At 39.3% G+C, this 21579-nt stretch overlaps 1 protein-coding gene across 10 annotated transcripts in view; it reads right to left on the bottom strand.

The window, feature by feature from the left end:
- Positions 1-21579, bottom strand: part of ZMIZ1 (zinc finger MIZ-type containing 1) — a 354835-nt gene that overhangs the window by 215073 nt on the left and 118183 nt on the right. Inside the window, exon 4 of one of the 10 annotated variants that reach the window (XM_064513812.1) lies at positions 5182-5273. The exons of the other annotated variants lie outside the window; for them this stretch is intronic. The gene's annotated coding sequence lies outside the window, so the exon portion shown is untranslated. The remainder of the gene's footprint in view (positions 1-5181; positions 5274-21579) is intronic. 10 annotated transcript variants of the gene reach the window in all.

Here is a 21579-nt window from a genome sequence, read left to right on the forward strand (position 1 = left end):
GATAACCTCGCAACAATACTACCGCCCTGCAAGCAACTGGGCCTTGTTATTCATTGATTTCAGGGGAAAGCAGGTTTTGCACGAGGATGCATTACCTTCTCAAGACTAAAAAAGATTTATATAATGAAACTTTGATAAAAGTCAGCTCTTGAGAGCAGTTACAGGATAAACTCAAAGGCTTGAAAAACTCTAAGTGAGGCAACAAACAGGTTTAAAATCATGTTCAATATAATACCCACCAGGGCCAAAAAATTTCACTGCACCATGACTAATTTTAGCAGACATTTGTTCTTATACTTGGGCTTAACTGTGGACCTCTTGTATTTGAGATATTAGGGGGTAATCTAATTTTTTTCCAACCTTGTTAAAACACAGCAGTAACTCAAGAATTTTACTTCATGAAGAGAGAAATTTCAGTAAAAATAGGTTGTTTAAAAAATGCAGGAGCTCTTGCTGCCAATGTTGCAACAATCCTTTTTCTAAAGTGTCCATAACTACTTCATGGCAGACTGAAATGATTTCTGGCCTCTGCCGAAATGTGTTTGCACTGAAAGACATCACTGCATGGTCATCCACCCATGGCAGTCTCAGCTCAAGGCTTAATTTGTAAGGTATCATAGGTAGAGCTTTACTATGAACACAATTATGTCAGTGGCACTGGTTTTCAGTTTACCTGAGTGTGTCAGGCTGTCATTCACAGCAGGTCAACAGCTGCTTTGTGAGCAGCTCTGCCAACCCTGCTGCAGCAGAGGGAGAAACTTATGAGAAAGGGACCAGACGGCTTGAGGTGTAACCAGCTCAGACGCCCCAAGACAGGCCCCGCTTCCTCATGAATCGCAGCCATTAGTCACAGTCATATAACGCAAACACCACGTATTTAACCAACAGCATGCCTTGGTTGGGACCGGCTGCATCCTAACTTTCACGAAGACAGTCTTCAACACCTAGATTTCCTTTCGTCTTTCAGATCACGCACGGTTCCCATTTGAGCCCGTTTTCAAAAACTTACACTTACTGCTCCCATGAAAGCTGCGGCTTTTGGAAGAATAAGGTGGGCTGTCTAAGCAACATTTAGGGCCTTTGCAAACAGCTGAACCGATCAAAACTGAAAAATCATTGTAGTTAAAACATGGGGTACCCCACCTATAGAGACAACACAAAATGGCTTTATTGCATGATGGCAAATATATTATCATCACCGCCTGTATTAAAGCAATGGTGTAAGCCACCAATCAACTTTTTGTTGCTAACTACATAAACACAAAGACGAGGCCTTGAAGAGCCTACAACCTAAAAAGACAAGAAATGAAAGAAAGTATTATTACTTCCCTTCTAGACAGTGAGACTGAGCGACTTTCCCAAGGTCAACAGATATTGAACCAGTATTTCCCCAATGTCTTAAGCACAAAGCCGTCACTGTCACTATGACACCACAGGACAACCTGCTTGCCTAGTTTAGCAATTAGCAGTCTCTACTTCTGAAGAACTGTTGCACCAAATACTCACATCTGATGGTTTTGGGAAAGAGAAAAATCTGACATTTATTAGTAAACCAATTAGCATCTTCCTAGCACCACCTTCATATTCCATTATATTTAGGAAGTAATTATCAGCAAAGGCCTTAGTCAACACCCTCATTGCTATTAGCAAAGTCACACCCAAGGAAAAGATAGGGACAGTATGTGAATATTTTTCAAAGAGCAGTTTAACCATGTGAACATTACACTGTATTCATGCCAGGATATGTTTTTTCTCTGCTATTTTTATTTTTTACTTTTTAAAATTACTGCATCACATGACTTTTTTAAAAAAACATCAACGCATTAAATAATAGCCTGGTATTACTGCAGAAGAGGCTCCTGGCTCTATGAAAGAATGTAGGTTAGGCTGACACATTTATCCCTTCTGACATTAGAAAACTTTTTTTAAAAAGTAATCTTTCTTATCACCATCAACACACAGCTGTGCTCATTTCAATTGTAATTGAAAAGAAGATATCTCCACTCGCAAACATTGGTGCAAACTGCAACAGCTAGTGCCACGCACGCATCCTGAGCAACAAGTGCCTCCCGGTGCAAAGGTCTGCTCCTGTGTCTGAGAGCAGCTTCCTGTAGAGCAGAGTCGCCTTTTTCAGACAAATGTTTCAACCACCGAAAAATGACATTGTTTTGGCTCAGCTGAACGATCTGTGGCTTCAGACTGATTTTGGGGGGTATGTTTTTTACCCCAAACAATATTTTTTTCCATTTTTAAATTTAAATGTTGCAATTTTATAAAACTTTTTTTTTTAAAACTTAAGATTTTGGAAAGGAAGGAAAAAAATCAAAACCAAGCTACATGCTTTTATTTGGAGTCAAACCAACATTTTCTTCAAATTACTTTCTTCTGACTTTTCATTTTGAACTAAATAGTAAAAACATTGATTAGTTGGCAGCTCAGCTTTCCACAATTATCTACTAGTGACTGTCAATAACTTCAGCGTAACCACATTTTAGACATGTCAAACTGGCAATTCTGTCATGAGGAAGAAATTCTGTCCTAATGCTGTCACGCACCCTCCATATCCTGGGAGGGGAGGCACAATGCAGGCCTGTCCCACGCACCCAGCATTCGCACAACATTTGCTTCACATACATCAGGCTATGAAACACAGCCTGCCGTTGTAAACAGCTGTTATAAAAACATCTCTAAGATACTGCTTGGTTTCAATAATTGTCAATGTTATTTTGAAATTATTTAAAGACTCAAGCGCTAGAACTAAGAGAATATCACATGAAAATCTTAGTTCTCTTTTTTAACTTTGTTAGTATGTTAGTAGAAAAGCTTTGAAAAATACCATTCCAGCATCCTAAGTAACATAGAAGTCAAACAAAAAGAACCAAAAAGTGCTTATTTATTCTTAAGATTTAAAGGAAGTCTCATGATTCTAAATTGTAACTTTTTATCATGAAGTGATCAAACCTGATGGTTTGGGGGGATGAAGCAGGAGGGGGGGCAGGGAAAGACATCTTAATTACATTAAGAGTTCTGTCTCATCCAAATCCTTAAGCTTTTCCGGAGAAAAGATGGCAAAGTTACAACCATAAGCAAGTAAGGTTTTTCCCCCAACAACACACAAACCCACTCTCATGTTAAATTCTGCAAAAGACAGAGCTAAATTCCCACAAACCAACCACACTGCAAATGAAACACAGCGTAAGGAAAGAGATCCGTTTGTGGCCAGCTGTACTGGCAAAAACATGACGACATGATGCATTATACCACGAGCTCTCCTTCCACACGGACCAGCAGCCTCTCTGCATGGCAGCCTAAGTAAGTGGCCTGGATTCAAGTCAGTGACCTGGAATGGAGATTCTCCCACGTGAAGTTCCTTTCCAATGCCAACACAGGCATGAAGGGTATCAGTTCAAAATGAGAGATGGACTGGAAGAAGAAGTTTCATCACATGGAATAAGCCAGTTATTTCCCCAAAGTGGCATGTGCTGTACTTGTTAGGATATATGTGGTAACAGTTATAACATTGGCTACTTCAGAATGACAAGCCTTCCTTCCCCTGAGAAAGCATATGTTGTGACCTCAACTAAAACACATGATTCATACACCAAGGACATAGAAAACATTGTAGTTTAATCTAGGAGAAAACATTGGAAATAATCATATCATTATTTTTCTATTTTGGAATGTATTTGTACTTTCCAGTGGCTACACAGCCACTACATTTATGTGAATAAATAGCAAAAGAAATACAATCTTTAAAAAATTTTTAAGTGAAATTATCTTCTGCTGGCAAAAATCAGATCAGTAAGGCAACAGAGTGAAGGAGCCTCTGTGCAGCTAAATTGGACATCAGAGCAGGAGAGTTAGGTTGAAAAAGAAACTAGTAGCTTCAACTAAGACTATTATTCCAGAAAAAAATGCTACTATTATTTCTGTTATTTGTTTTACAGTAGTATCTACAGACTCTTTGCCAGATACAAAAGCAAGCTGTGACACATCTTCTCAGCAGAGATTTATAATCTAATAACAGGATATGGCATAGGTGAAGAGACTTGTCCAAGGTCACACAGTAGATACATGGCACAAATAAGGATGTCAATAATTCCTGACACTCTTCCCGGTCCCTTGCCATCTAACTCACATTGCCTCCCTACACCTTTGGTGACAAATGAGGAAAGAACCTATTTAGGGCGCCAGGAGAGGGGTGATCCTGTGCCCGTTGTTAGACTATGTGCCTTTCCTGCTGATGAAGTAAAAGGCTCCCATTTAAGAGACAAAAGTTAAATATTTATCTTTATAGAGAATAGTCTTCATTTGTTATTACCACAAGACTGCAATAAATGATATTCATAAACTTAATTTCACAATAAACATACAGAAAATTCCTTTTAATTAAAGCCTAATAATTAAAAAAAATAGTAGAATCAACACCAGTCTTCATTTTGTGTTATTTGTTGCTGCTAATTTTCAACAGCATGCTTTAAGGAGATCTAAAGCATTAAGAAACCTAAGCTTAACTATCTTCCTTCCCTGCCTGCCTTTGTTTACCATGTAAATTGCCACCCACACACTTTCCCATATAGAGCACAGTGGGATACTATTCACCAGCACAGAGCTTCAGCAAATGCAGCTTCTGTCCCCAGCAGGAATAAGGTTACGCCTGGAGTTCACTCTTTAAGTCATATAAATTTATCTGGGGGTAACAGGAAAAAGAGGTCTGATAAGAGTCACTGAGCTAATCCGACTTATGCCTAATGGACTGGGGGGGGTGGGGGGGGGAAATGAAGAAAGACTCAGAACAGAAAACGCACAGAAATTAGCTGATTTCAGAGAAAGACATTTTTAACCCCATTAATTTTTATTTCACTTGGGTTCCTTAACGCATACACCCTACATGCTATATTATGAATCTAAAAATGTCATGCCAAAAAATGAAAAATAACCCAAAGATCCACAACCAGGTAGGTTTCAGTTCCTTAGAGCAATAGGAATTGTTTTCAAGTATTTGAGAGTTTTTGTCTCTTAGAATATCATCTTCTTTCTCCCAACTGCTTTATGCTTTTGCCTATGCAACCTCAGAATACATTTATGAACTACTGTTCTATCACTTTACAGACAGACATTTAAGGTACAGAATGTCACTGACTCTCTCAGATAAGTGTCAACATTCATATTTTCACTCACTCAACATCCGTCTGTGTGTCCTCTAGTCACGATTTTATCGTATGGGAAAGGAGACCCAGGAGCACCTCTCTGCTCTGCGCTTCCTGTGTGATCTGGGGAAGGAAGAGGGGGTTGATAAACCTCCACATGCCTCAGTCCTGCTTCTGTAAAAGTGTTACAGATTTCAAGGGAATAAAACCTGTAAGACCTCCCCATCACTGTATACCACACCCTACGGAAAAAACAAACAAGCAACCCCTCCTTCCCCCTGCCCCCAAACCCTACACACACTTTGCACAGAGAAAAATCTTCTATTCAAAGCCCTCAAAGCAAGGTAAAACCAGGCATTTCACAGCTGGAGAAGACGGGCAGTAAGTAGTTAAAAAGGCAAGGAAACAGAGCAGAAAGAAACAGAGCCATAACATCCTGGCATCCACTTCTGCGATTTAACTGCTTTTCGATGCTTGCATGGGTACACACGCACAACCAAAACCTCCACATTCCCGCAGAAGACACACACACGCTGTACAACATGCACAACTGTGCGTGTGCCTGTTTACTAAAGCTAAGCTCCTGTGTTTAGAGTAAGAAAGTAGTATTGAATTAAATGACACAAACTTAATCCAAACTGCATGTCTGAGGACTTCCAGGTATCACTTCTCTAGCTATCTCAGTAACAACTTCGGGGATTTTGAATTTAGATCATGGGGGTATCCCTTCCAGATTTCAATTAGTAGCCTTTACTGTCTGAAAGTCTTTACTTTAATCTAATTTTTTTCCTCCAGTGAAATGTTTTGCCATTAAGCAAAATGGAGGATTAGGAATAATCACAATTAATGGAGCAAATGTTTGTATAATGAAATCATGCTTGTATCAGCAGGCAAAGCAAGAGACTGAGGATAGCCTCCTTCACTCTGGATTTTGTACTATGCAGCCTCAGATATTACAGGAAAACAATTTAGAGTGCAAGACTATCCCCTGGCTCTTGATCTGGCATAGTGTTTACCAAGAACGAACGGCAGTGACGTTATCCCAAGTGACATGTTTAGCATGCTTAGAACTTACATTCTGTTCTGCCTCTTTCTCCCCCCTTCTAAAAGAATATGTATTTTTAAAAGCTCTGATTATCAAAGGCTTCTTTTAACTGTGGGATTAAGAAATAAGGTTCCCATTGTCTAGAATACTATTTTCTTTCAAGGGGAATGCTCTGTATTTGTAGATCCTTTTTCTGAAACACAGCGTCTTTCAATACCCATTTCCTATCATTCTTTTGTCAAAAGTTTTATTCTAAGCACCAGAATGGAGCTATAGATTAGATTATGGGCCTACTACGTAGCAAAAGTTTTACAGACACTGCATGACAGAAAAGCCACACTCTAACTTGGAGGTAAACAGAGCTACATGGGAGATATATAGTCAGACTGACTGCAGCTGCCAGAAAAGTTCAGAGTATTCTCTCAAAAGCCACTCTTTAATTATTCACAGGTTAGCTTAGCCCCCAAAGTGGTATGCCCTGCATACAGCATCCAAGCAGGAAGCTGCAGAGATTGATCAAATCCCCACAGGGGAATGAATGAGAAGAGGTTGGTTGTCATTGAGAATTTAATGCTGTTCTTTTCATTAAAGATCATTCCTTGCAGAATGGACGGAAGACTGCCTGTGCTCTAACTATCAATATCTAGAAAGGGGCTTGTTTATAGTGCTAAGATAACTATCTGTATATGTAAGAAGCTGTGCTGGAAATTTGGTCAAATGTTAAAAATATTAATTTTGAAGGCAAGGAAAAGTCAAGAAAATGTTTATTTAATAATCTTTAAAAGCATTCAGCGTGTAGCTCAGGAAATAATGGCAGAAGGTGGATGACTTTTTGCAATAGGAAGGAAAATAAAAATATATACCAGAAAAAAGGGAACTTGCTTTCCTTGTATCTTTATTATAAGTCTTAGAGGTGTATATTGCCATATAGTCAAAAAGACGTTAGTAAACTTTAATCCATTTCGCTACCACTGAAGTTTTAAAATGTGCCCTAGTGGTCTTTCTTTCTGGCCTAAATCTCAAATAGTTTTGAATAGTTGATTTTTGATCCTCTGAAAGACTAGTAATGTGCAGTATTACATTATTTGGCTGAAGTAGTATTTCCAAGAAATCTGCTGGTTTACTTGCCATACCATCTCCTTTGGTTTTCTTATTTCTATCATCTCTCTGTGAGTGTGGGCAGCACACCCAAAACACTGCATTTGAACGACACAAAACGTCTGCACTTTTCTATATTTGACCTCTCCCCCCATTAGGTAAGAGCACTGACCACCACTTTTATATAAATAGTCAAGCATGTTTATTAAAAAAAAATATATATATATATATATATATATATATATATATATATCAGGAAGGACTTTAGGCGAAACACTCCTCCCCCTTACCTCCCAGGTGCCAAAATAATGGGTCACCTTACAAAACATTTCTTTTTACTGCATTTGCCCTGCAACCAGAAGGCATAGTGTACACTTGGGGCTGTACTTCTCATATGCTAAAAAAATTTCAACACATATAAGATAATGTATGCACACATATGCACACAGTATGCTTTACTGATTCTGTAAACTATTTTAAATTATTTTTTTGGAGTCCCAAAGACACACTTAGATTTAGTTCAGTTCTCCCAGCATATCTGTACAACTTATTTATTGAGAGCAGCATGATCTGTGAGATAAGAGTTTCCTAATGCTTTCACTTAAAATTGTTGACATTAGCATCACGTAAGATGTAGAAAAATGTGACTAGTGCTTTGGGGGATCAGTACAAGATTACACCACGTCATTATTGGTAGAGTTAACTTGAACCACAAAAGTAAGACTCAGTCTGCTCTCACCCAAAGCCAGACAAATTTGTATTTGAAGCTTTGGTTCAGACCCGATGTAGTAGCAAAGTAGTACAACCTGCATGCTAGCATACTCACAGATGTTCAGCAGAACAGTTAACATGTGGACATATTGTCAAAATGAGATCAGTGATTGCTCAGAATTTGGATATATTCAGTAGCACGTGCTGAAGGGCAGCAGTCCACAACTGGTATCATCCCACGTGCACCATCTCCAGCGGTCATGCCAACAGGGCAGCTGGCTTCTCCAAGTCCCTCGCTCCCAATGACACCAGCTGAGGAAAGCAGACAGCCAGCTGCCACTAGCTCTTCCACCAGCAAGGAAGCCTGGACACAGACCATCTCATGCTCTCCAGAACAACTTGACATATGAAGGTTTCCGTGCTAGCCCTCATGCACTACAGTTCCCCTGCAACTTCTGTGACAAAGGACCTCAGTATTAAAAAAAAACAAAGAGGGCAACGGGGTCTCTAAGGACATTAGCTGCAAAATTGACTTGTGATAAAAATAGTTCTCTCAGCTATGCACACAACTATCTTGCGTGGCCAACAATGTGTGCCACAACCACAGGAATTAGTTTTATAGCTAAATAGCGTTTTATGGTTCAAGTCTTCTGAGCTACCCACTATTTCCTGAGTCAAATTATTCAGTGCAAATAAATTCTTTCGCAAATTCAGCCCATGTTTTTGCTAGTTGTTCTTGAATGGCTATACAAATAGATTTGTCATTCATAAATATACACTAAAGAGATTATATAAACATTTATAATGGGAATTTGGGGATTGCTGACCTTTTCTATGTGCTATTCCCTTACTCGGGGTGCATGACTGGACCCAGAGAACAAAAGGTATTGTTGCTACTTTTTAACTTCAGGGCTAGCAGAGCAAAAATAGGAACCATGCTGCTGCTCACTCTCCTCCAACTTTCCTTCTCTTTCTTATCTCTCAAAAAACACCCCAAACCAAAAACAGGTTCCAATATATGTTTTCAAGATTGTGCTAGAATCTGTGGAGCTCCCTTATTCATTGACACTTTAACAAAGAAACCCTGCTTATCTGAGTACTGAGAAAGTAATATGACTCCAAGGATAGTAACACGATTTTACACTCTGATGCAGTTGAGTATTTTTTGCTACTTAACTGCTTTTTTCCACAGCGTGTTCTCAAGCACACATACACAACATCGCGCTGTTAGCTCCCCCATCATTCTGAAAGTCTGTCAAGAGTCTCTCCCCTCACTTCTAGCCACTTCCAAGTACTTTTTGTCCAAGCCTGAACCAAGGAACAGCGAGCACAGACTTCTATTAATCAGTCAATGATGGCAGCGGTGGTGGTGTTCTAGTTTTTCATTCTGACTGCAAAGCAAAATTAAAAGCTGTATTTTGCAAATTTACACATTATACATTGTAGTGGCAGCTGGTGGACTGCTGCCGAGACAGACCGTCTTTTCCCTTCCAGTCCCCTGTGACCAAGAAGGAAGAATTACAGGACAGCACTAGCAGCTGCTGCTGCCGCCCCAGAAACAGCAAGCCAAGGGCTCTGGAAAAATAATTGGGGGAGGAGGGTAGGAAGAGGGACAAAAGAGGTTGGTGGGGGGGAGGCATCGCCCCAAGGCTGGCTACACAACACCACGATACACCTTGCCCTCGAAGCAAACAACAGTTGAACTGGTTTTGGCCAGTAGACACAGGCCTCTTGTACCACTACGAGACTCTGAAAACATTAATTTTGATAAGGACTTTTAGATATTAAAAAAATGTGTAAAAATCAATATTCTTTCCAGTCAGATGATTGCAGCAGTTTGCTCTTGAATCCTTTAAGAATAAAACATGTTATAATGTGAAACACCCCTCCTTGTAGCTTCTGAAAAGCTTTAAGACATAATCGTTCCACGGAGCACTCTGAGATAGCGAGGACACAGTGTACAAGTCAATTCATGCCCCGTCTGTCTTTTGTAAAACAGGGATAACCAACCCCCCTCCCACACACATGCAGTCATGAAGATAAATAACTAATAACTGCAAGATGCTCATGTGCAAACACCAAAGATCACTTATTTTATTATTAGGCAGATATGAAAGTGGAACTAGCTGGAATTATGCCAGTTCATGAAAAAGCCGCTCAGTGCAAAAATCAGCTCCCCTACTTATCTGGTCACTTAAGCAGTGGCTTGATGCAAGAAAGCAGTGCCTATTTATGCCACTCAACATACTAGATATAACGGGCATCTCAACAGGATGACTGAAAATCACAAATACACGGACCGACCAAACAACAGCTGCTACTACCCATGTCTTAAAACCTGAACTCCAGCCCAAAGCTTTCATGCTTCTTGGTGTATCTCCCGGGTGCCACGGGCCGATCAGAAGCTCTGCACCAACATTTGATTCCTGGGGCTCTACAGCCCCCCTGAATGCAGCAGCAACAGGCAGCCTTGCACACTTGGGAACATAATGAAGTGCTGGCTCTTCTTTTACTAGAGTAACTTTCTGCCAGTTTACCAGAAATAACCTATAAATGCTCATTTTCAAGAGGTATAGTTACAATCTATTACACACAAAACAAAAACGAGTCGTGTACACCAATGTTCTTTCTACTGAGCAACTTAAATGCAAAATACCATTTTGCGCACTGGACACTGCTTCATTCTCACAGTTTTGAGGACAGGCAAAAAATATCCAGATAGAATAATTTAAGTAAATGACAGACAGAACAAACATCAAATCCTCTGAATTAAATCTCACACACAAACTAAGCCATGCTTAAGGTCACAAGAAACTACTGCTGCTTGAAACTGTTTATCAGTTTTGCTGTGTGTCAGAATCCCTTACGAGATAAGCCCAGAACTCTGTATACTAAACCAGCACCATTATAAATGGATACAGGCCTCTCTCAATGCTCAAGTTTCACATTCATTTGGGAAGCTAAGCCAGTGATTGCTATCTGAAGAAACAGCCTTTGAAATATCATCAATTTCCTGAAGAATGTATCAGTTTATTGAGCGGAGGTTTTCAGACTGTTCTATCTCATTTGATAGCATTACTTTTTTTTTTTTTTTTTTTTTTTTTTTAAATGAACCAGTTAAAATATTGAAGACCCTACTCTACAGAAGACACTTATTTCCTCAACAATCTTAACCACAGTTGTCTGCTTCTAAGACTGTCAAGGACTCAACTTCCTAAAAAAGTTAAATAAAAATACATAAATCCTGCCTTCTTAGCATATTAGATCCTACTTTGTTTCCAAATCTAGAGACTATGTAGCCAAAACACTTCTACACATGCCTGAGATCAAGCGCACTATTCATTTTTAATACATACGGGGAAGGACTCTCAGCAACATTATGCCATTTCCTATGCCACAAATGCTTCATGACTTACTGCCCAAACCCCTTCTTTAGGCCTCACTACATACAAGGCTACATTATCTCACAGCAGAGGCAGAGATACCAGCCTCGTTGCTCACTATGCAACTTCCTTCAGACTTTATTCTGTGGTGGTCTTTGAAATTATCAACTCCGAGTTCACTGACAAGCATACATGACCAACAAAATCAACTGTCTACTTTAGGCCACATCCTGAGGTGTGAGAAACCACCTCCCTGAAAATATGGCCAGAGCTACCAGCACTATTTCTGGCAGGCAGAGCAGAGGCAGCCAAAAATCATGGCATGGAAATCAAATTATCCTTTTACTCTTACCAGGGGCTTTGCAGATCAGGGTTGAACAGCATTAACAGTAAGGCACAGCTGGAAACAAGGTTCTTTAGCTGGTCACATTCCATGAAAATATCCTTATGTAGCAACTAACCTCAAGAGCTGTCACTCTGACACCTCTAGGATACGTATTCCCTACAATTTACCCAAGGCTCTTAGTCTTTATTCTTAAGACATGGAAACTAGTTAAATTCAGAGGAACAGTGTAAAAACTTGCATTAATATGGATACAACTATACTTCCAAAAACAGTTTGGTCTAAACAATTTTTTCGATTAGAAGAACTTGTTTTGACTTCAGTTTTCTGTACGGTTGGATTTACATCACTTCTATCTATGCGTTACAAAAGAAAGAGTTCAGTCACAACTTCAAGGTGATATAGCAGTGGTATGGATTACAGCATGCCTTCAGCATACATGCCATCTCATAGGTCACCCACTTTGTAAGTGAGGATACAGTTTACGTTACACAAGTACAAGGGTTATGTTACACAAGAGCCTTCAATGTCCTCCTAAAAGTCCTAACTAGTTAAGAAACAGGAGAGACGTTTCCCCCCACAGTTCATTAGGAGGGATTCAGAATGGCTTGGCTTATTGCAACACCAGACTGCTACGGCATGTGGCCTCAGAAGCGCTAGCGACACACACATGGAAACAGGATCAATAAAGACCAGTAAATACGGTATAATGACAACCTGCATTTGGAGCAGCGTATTTCAAGTATTGATTTTATGCGGCTCTAAAGTGAAAATACAAGCTAGGCAGGTCTCTTTCTAAGCACCAGTTCTCTCAATGGCATCTCAGACACTTAAACGTTATCTGAAGTTTCTCATCTGAGTGATTGCACTATCTCCCTCTCCTCCTCCTGTTCGACCCAAAGCTATTTTTGAACTTGATCTTCTTCCAGTCTCTCTGCTGAGAATAAAGCCTTCAATTCTTCCAGGGATTTGGCACCATCTTGGAGAAGTGGGCACTGTCCAAGATTCTTTGCTTAGAAGTGTTTTTTGCTTTCCCTCTATTATCTTTTCGTCACTCATTTTTATTTACCCACGATTCACTTGTTTCATTTAATTGACTGCTATACCCTTATGCTTCTTCCCCTCTCTGTGGGGAGGCCACTGCTCCACAACACAGAAACTTAACAGAACCACCTACCTCATGTAAATGAATTCAGCAGATGTTTCTGCTTTGCACTAAGTTAGCTCAGTGCAAGTGATTTTATACCTATTAAGTATAAACACATATGGAGGTATTTAAGGCATTCTGTCATTCACACCAGTTTTAAAGATTGAGAACTCTAAAGCTCAAGAACATAAAAAGTTTCTTCAGGAGACACTGCGGCCTCACCTCACAGGCATTTTCATAAGACTTTTGAAAGCACAGAGTGTGCCTGTAATTTGTATTTCATAAATGTACAGTCTCTACACTTGAGCAAGTATTTCAGATTGCATGCAAAAGGCCTTAGAAATGTGACACCTGTGCTCAAACATTCAGCCTGAAGCTTCAGGATGATAATGCACTGTGTGTTCGTTTGTGTGTGGCCACCCCCCCCCCCCCCCCAAAACAACAACAACAACAAAAGTTTGCAAAAGTAAAAAGGCAGACATATTGTAACCTATACCATCTCCATCACGTAACATTACTTCCATAAAAATCACAGCAGCAATTCTGATAGCTTATGAGATGATATAGATGTTACAGTAGTAAATTGGTCATGTATATATTTATATGCAAAGAAATAAGCGTACCAGCTGCTTATTATTATTATTACAGAAGATGGAGGTAAAACCTTCAAAAAATGCTGGATGTTGTCACAGGTACATTCTTGACTAATATCAAAACTGAACCTAATCCACTGAATTGTTTGCAGGAATCCAGCGACCTTTATGCACCAAAATAAGAAAGTCTGGTCCATTCCCTCATGACCCGTATAAATCTAGGTCAGCAGGTTACAAACCAGAGTAGTTACTGGTTACTCAGAATCTTTACTAAGGCATAATTTGACACTATCTAATATCTACAACCATGAACCACACTGTGTAGGAAGGGAATAAACATTGAAATGAAACTCCACAGCAGTTCCTATTTCTAAAATACCCTCCTCAATTCATTAGTAAAGCTCATTCTGAGTAAAAAATCTTCATTCTGTAAGAAACTGGAAAATGAACTTGAAATCAGTTCAGCTTCAGATAAACACTGCTAATACTTAAAGCCACTTGATAATGGCTATTTAAAAAAAAAAAAAATCTACTCACGTCAGACCTATTTTTGAGGTTCCCTGTTGAGGGAACATAATGATTTGCAGGATGATTACTTTATTGTGTGAGTATTCAGAGCTTACTATATATGCATCATCTTATAAGATATGTGGTTTTTGCAACCAGACCTGGAATCTTTGCATCTCCCTGACCAGTCCTTATAAGAAGCTAAAAGCAGAAGTTGATGCAACAAGTTTCTGTACCAGAAATACAGCCAGAGGTTCAAAGTGATTGCATCCAAAAAGACACAGTGGATCACATGGCCAATGCTACTGAAGCCTGTACTCCAAATGTTTGCCTTCAATAAGCTGTGAGAAAAACATGCTTTAGCTGTAGCACCAGTGAGATCAGCAAGATTATGTTAGTCAAGACGGATAGATGCCGAATTATGTTAACCTTAGTGTCAAAAAAAAAAAAAAGTTTTGCAGCCTCAGCAAATACATTGAAAATGCAGTATAAGTGGCATAGTAACATTAAATGCCAGACCACTCTTCATTTCTAGTGTAGGTAGTCTACAGTAAATACCTGGTGTAGAGCAGGCATTTGATTAAAACACCAATGATCTCTCCATCCTGAACTCCATGCTATTTCCTCACTGCCACACCACAACAACAAGCATGTATCCTTTAAGCAGGAAAAGGAGACCCAGAAGACTCCTAGTAGTACTTCGTTTAACTCTACAGGTAGAATAAAGCTCACTACATAAAGCACAAGCTCATAGCCATATGTGCTTATATGTACTTTTTCAAGAACAAAACTATTACTTGTTGTGCCAAATCAGAGGGAACAATGTCATTTGAATCTAATTTATCTACATGCTTCTAGAGAGCTGGTATACACATGCATAATCAGTATTTAACATTTTGTATTTTTACTTTAAAATGACAGCTCATAGAAGTATTTACTAACTGCATAGATCAGCAGAGACCCACTCTCTGGAGAGCTTTTTGTCTAGGGACGTTTTTAAAGAAACTCCACTGACTTTCCCTTGAAAAAACATCAAACAAATGGTGGAGCAGAACTGGCCTCTTGCTGTACATTTTAAAGCACAAGCTAATGTACCTAAAGCAACAGCAAAAGTGCGAGATGGCAGTCCATGAAGCTTTAGTGGAAATTCCATGCTCTGCAGAAGCAAGCTACTTAAAACTCACATAAAAATGAACATGAAAAGTTTAGATAGGACTTGGGCTATTCAGCACCTCTCACACTGGCATGAATTGAGCCCATTTTTGAATGAAGACCAATACTAACTTCCCAACATCCCCATACAATATGTAGTCTTACTGCTTTAGTCATGTAGAAAAGTAGTAAACAGAAGAGTGCCCTATGTCTCTACTGTCCTTGATATAACATAAAATATAGCATGAATAGTATTTTAAGGATTGTTGTATGACTGAATATAACATGCAGTTGGAACATAAGACATGCCAAGCTGGGTTAATCCAGTGGTCCATCCAGGTCAGTATTCTGTCTGCAATGATGACACCAGGAGATAGGGAGGGAGGGCACATGAGCCCAGCCATTATCTGTGGTTTATTCCTGTTTTACTCCCCAGCATCCACAGCCAGATGTCAGAGGGAACACTCCTGCCTGCTTCTTTTGGTATCTGTTTATGGACCTCATGTCCGTATTTGTGTTTAACCTGCTGATGCTATCTGCCTTCACAACCTTCTATGGCAAGGACTCTGCCAAGTAAGGCAATTTCTCCATTCGCATATCCAGTGCTCCTGCACAAATATAAGTCCTGCAACATTTCCTAATAATAAGTTGAGGCTATTTTTGGAAAGAGGACCTGAAAGTCATTTCCAGTACCCTCAACACTGCTTGGAACACTGGCATGCAGGAGCTGAACACACTTCTTGCTCTGAGATTTTTCTAAGAATTTCACATGAAACACTGCAAGAAAAAACAGGAATCACTATACAGGAACTTGGCCAATATTCTATGCTAAAGGAAAACAAACTGTTCAAATAAGCAAATGGTTGTTTTGGGCTCTCCCCTACCCCCCCAACAATTTGAAGCACAGGAAGGGCAGAGCCTACTCACATGTCCTACTCACAGGATTGTAGCTCTGCCTTTTGAAGAGTTTATCATCCCCTGACCCAAATGCATTTCACTTCATCTTTGCTGGCCTTAACTGACACTTTGATTACTTTCTCTTATGTTCACATCATCTCAAAAGTTGTAGTTAAACTCAGTAAAGGCAAGACAAGGGAAGAGTCACTGCCTGTGCTCAAATTTATTTCCTACCAGCCAGCTAGGCAACTTCTGTTATGATCATCTAGTTTCTTGCAGGAAAAAAATGATCCAAAGCTACTATTCACATTTTTAAACTAACCCAGCTCATTTTGTCTTTAATGGTGTATGGAATAATCATGTGAACGACTTAGCCTGCGGAACTGAAGGACAGTAACTCCAGCCAGAGACAGCAATAAGCTGCTGAGAATGCATGCTTTTCACAGCCTAACATCTCTCTGTAAATCCAACCAGAGCTGCTTGAGTGATAAGGACATTTGAGAAGAAGGTTCAGAATAGCTATGATAGGCCATATGCATCATCTCAGAAGAAGCCTTCTAAGGCACAAGCAGCAGGAGATAGGTGTCCATCTGCCTTGGTACATTCAATCGCAGAAGAGTGCCCTGCCTCTTCAGGAAACTAACATTAGGGATCTGCACCAGAAAACATTAATCTTAGATCTCAGTATTTCTCATCATTTTGGACAGTAACTGATACCTGCTGTGAAAGTGAAATGCTCAGTTGTATGCTTATCTATCGAGTGCTTTAATTCATACAGAAAAGCTCTCAATAAAATGAGAATTACACTTTGTCAGGTCTTCCCCCAACTGAGGCAAGTCTTTTCATAGAGACTGTGAAAACTGGAACTGAAGTGGAAGTCCTTCAAAATCTGTGTTTTTTCCAGCTACACCATCAACTAGTTAAGCCATCTAAATTTATTCATCTCTTTTCCTTCTGTTACTCTCTCCACATTTCTTAGCAGTACAAGCAGCATACAGATGGTATGATGGGCTGAGACAGAGGAAGAGCACTGGTGAGTTAGGTGTAATTTTTTTTTTAACCTCTAATCTACATATTTGGAGAAGCAAAGAAACACAGATTATATGATTCACCCTTGACATTCTGCCAGATAACTTCAATCCTGCACAATGCCCCCCAATGACCTGAATATAATACCATGGTGTTAGTGTGTCATTTAAATACTGCAGGGCTCTTCTTCCAGAGGCGCTATGGTCTGCAGACTTACCATGTAATGGACAGGATTATAGTGCCACTAAAAATACTACTCAACACTGCTGAAATTTCAAATTAATTCAAGCAGCTAAATTGTTATCCAACTGTGTCTTTGCACAGATACATTCCCCCAGTTGTTTTAACAACAGCAATTTTAGAACTAAAAAATGTTGATACCATCTTTTTAAGGGTTTTGCTCAAATGGAGACATAGCGTCAAAACTGTCAAGTGTGTTAATGCAGTGGTGCACCAGTGTTTGTGAAACACTGGAAAACTTTGGACCAAGAAAATAATCTGAGAAAAATCAGCTCAAATATTAAGAGAGTTTGTAGTGATGTGCTGATGAACCATTTTATTATTTCACAGTAAGAGACAACCAGTCTGGTTTTCTCTAATGTTTCACAATTTGCGTATATATGCACTCATTTGCTCCTAGTCCTTGACTGTACTGCTAGCTACCCTCCAACACTCCACAGACAGAAAATTTCTTAATATTTGAAGTAAACACCACAGCTGCTGGTAACTGATGAAATCAGGAGAACTAAACCAATCTATGCCAGCTGAGGATGTGGCTTTCAAGCCATGCTGAGCTCTAGTTTTCCAAACCTAAGTAAACAAACTTTGGCTTTTTACAGTTCTGTTTTTATTTTTTTCTCCTTTTATATATATAATTCCTGTTACTAGCGTGTATTTTATATATTTAGATTTTTGTAACTACAGCACTTTAATACTAAGAGACACAGATCCTTGATACATTATAAACAATGTACTGTCTAATTTGCTAACAGACGAAGTAGGGGAAAGGTAGACAAAAACAAAGAATGGGCTAATAGCAAAAGCAAACTTCTCCCCTCGGGAATTTTGCCCACTTCTAACCTTGCGTTTAGGTTAATTTCTGTTTCGCAGCTAGAATACCAGGCTACTCGCTTCTCCTACAATGAAGTTCCTTAAACTGGGGGGGGGGGGGGGGGGGGGGGAGGTTCCCCACGAAATATTAAACAAAACAAAATAAGCAACCAAAACCAGTGGTAAATGAGGAACAAGAGAGGCCCAAAGATAGGGACCAAAAACTTGTGCTAGTGAATCTGTATTTGGAATAATTAATCCTTTTCTTTATTAAAACTGTTACCTACTTCCTCATTCATTAATACTGTCCTTGTTTATTCATTTGCCGGGCCAAAGATTTTCCACTCCCTCCAAATATAATTTCCTGCTATTGACAGACGCTTTCAAGTGCGGGATATGTGCATGTCTACATGCCATATTGCAGGCACAGGAGAGCCTTCTTGGCCACCATCCAAGCCAACTGCAAACGAGCCAGCTCCAAACTGGAAGCTGTGTAAGCACAATTAGCACAGCAGCAAGCTTGATCTAATACACCCTGCCGAGAGACAGCTTATTAGCTCGGGCCCTGCACCACGCTAACGAAGGCCATGGGGCTGCTGGTTTGGCTCCATACAGAACGCCACCAGCCAAAGACAGACAGAGCAAGCTCGCATCTGCCCTCGAAACACCACGGAGGTACACCCTCTCTTGGGGTACACCCTCCTACTGCAGGGAGTATTTCTTTCCCTTGATATGAACTCTAAAATGCTCTGAAGGCAAACTGACAGGGCAAAAGTTTGAGGCCTATGAGAGTTGAGAGCAGATGGAGGGAAGGGGGATCTCCAGGTGGGAGTTTCAAAGGCAGTATGAGGAAAAAAGTACCAAATACTAAGCCAAAGGTGTGAGGGAAGGGGAGGACAAAGTACTGTATGACTCTGGGAACTGATAATGGGAATAAGGAGTGTATCACCTCCAAGTCATCAGCTCATATCAGGTCCAGGGCAATACTGACTGAAAGACATACCACACGGCAGATGTTCAATAGACTGTAACTGACTGCCACCAGACAGGTATCAGCCCCACCAAACACAGGAGAATCCCCTTACCGGTGGCCTTGGTTGTAGTTTAAGTGGAGTCCTAAAGAGAAATGAGCACGGAGAAGGAAATACCTCTTATCAGACTAGGGCCTGAGAAAACAAAAAGAGTTCCTTTCATATCGTAATTTATATTAGGGGCAGTGATCATCCAGAAAGTGGTCAGCACTAGCTTGTAAGGCAAAGCTATTGAGTCCTGAGAAAAGTGAGATGCAAATCAAAGGGGAGCAATGAAATGATCAAGGAAAAAAACATAAGAAGAAAGGATGAAGAGATCAGGTCTGTTTACATTTAAAAAGATAATAATAAAATGGTCATTGCAAAGCTATATTGAACTGAAAACAGCCTAAAGAAGTTATTCACCTTCTGCCCACCCAGTAAGACAGCAAAAGAATGAGAGGAAATTCCATTAAATTAAAGAAGTGCCACATGAAAAGGCAACAGAAAGATATACCTTTTTATTCAACACGTAATTATATTGTTGAACTCACTGCCACCAGACTGTCACTGTGGCAAACACTTGGCATCTTTGCTGCTGTTCATGCCTGTTTTCTTTTTTCCTCTAACCCTATTTGTAAAGCAGCAGCTTTAGTCTTTAGTTGTTTACACTTTCCGCTGTACAGGACAGGTACAAGCAGGTGAGAGAAATCACCACATGAGATGTTGTAGACATGCTCTTTTACCTATTCACATTTTAAAGCTGAACTAGGTTTATTTTTACTTGTGAGATTTTACATTACGTTGTGCACATGGAGGTTTTCCGTGATTTGTTACTTCAAAATCTTTTCTTTGGAAAGCCTTTGATCCGCAGTGCAAACTACACACTCTGAAGACAGTACAGCTAGTTTAAATACTATGACCTGATAATCAGTTTGGGCCATACACCTGCTCACATTCCGTGTAATACCTTACACATTTGGATATATAGATTTCAGTCACACATCTTTATGATTTAAGGCAGCATTTCAGTCACTGATAGGTGCTTAAAGGGATTTTTTTTCTCCCTTTTCCCTCTCCTTTCATAAACTTCTAAAAACATTAACAAATCAAATAACGTTAACAAACTAGGCTAAGCGATGGACTTAGCTATAGACAAAAAGGATTATGCTTGCATTGTGCTTTTGTCTTGAAGAGGAAAAATTTTTCTTTCTTTCTTCCCATTTGAAGGCCTCCAAAGAAAGCTATACCATCAGAAATAACATGACCTAGTAAAATGTGTGGGAAAAAAAAAACAGTTGTACCTTGAATTTTTAAACTTTAATTAATTTCTCTAGTTAATCTTTCTAAATACTTTTCAATATGAAACGCGTTTAAGAATTCTCAAGAGTTTTCCAATTGAAGATTGATTTAACTGTATTTAAAAATCCTCAGTCATATTTACTATAAACATATACACACACAATCTTCAACTGTTAACAGACTAAGTTCAGAATCTAGACCTCAACTTACACAAAAAGATAAACACACACATATATCTATGTAATATATATATGCATAAGCTATACAAATCATATTAACCAATTATCCTCCCTTCATTACATATGTTTTTTAGTAAAAAGATACAAATTCCTCGCTTCTAAAGCAGCTGATCTAAAACACCCTAAAAGAATACATTCTGATAGCTGGAAGATCACTCTGAGGAGCTAAGTAAGATTAAGAGGGAAAGGGATGGTGGAAGAAGTGAAATCATTGCCACTTATCTATAAAGATCTTTTTTATATTGAACAAAAAAAATAAGTACTCAATCAGCATATTATTTCTTTTGGAAATACTTCTTTACACAGAGAAGTGCAAGCTAACATCCTTTATAAGGCCATGAAAATCTTCTCCATATCAACACAAAATATTTTTGGTACAGGATACAGCAATCTCCTGTGGAGTCGCATGATGATGAGCAGAATATTTGAATACTGCTTCTATGTTGTTGCCTTTCAGAAGGAGATGGCTTAATGGTTTAAAGCAAATCATTAAAAATGTCAGAAGAAGTCCTGTGCTGAAAGAAGTACCTCAGACTAAAAGGCTCGTCTACACAATATATTTGTACACTGGGTATTTCTTTCTGTCTCCTCGTCTTCTGTTTAGACAACATAAAACTAGGATAAATTGCAGTGTGTCTGCAGAGGGTCCTTTTATTTTTAACCAATACTGTCCTGTCAGTATAAATTCATCAAGATAGAGAATCCTTTATTAAAAATATGATTTATTTTGGTTGCTTTTCACTATGCTGAAGCTACGTCTTTCTCAACCAATGTCAAAGGCGATTAAGAACGTGGAGCTTTTGAGAAGAAGTTTCAACTGTGGTTTCCTTTGGCCTGCCTACACAAAATTTCCTTATAAAGACGTGGGAGAACTTAGGTGGCAAGGAGCAAAGCCAAATGACATGAAAAGTATTATTCAGGTA

The sequence above is a fragment of the Dromaius novaehollandiae genome, chromosome 6, assembly GCF_036370855.1.
Source record: "Dromaius novaehollandiae isolate bDroNov1 chromosome 6, bDroNov1.hap1, whole genome shotgun sequence".
NCBI classification, from domain to species: domain Eukaryota; kingdom Metazoa; phylum Chordata; class Aves; order Casuariiformes; family Dromaiidae; genus Dromaius; species Dromaius novaehollandiae.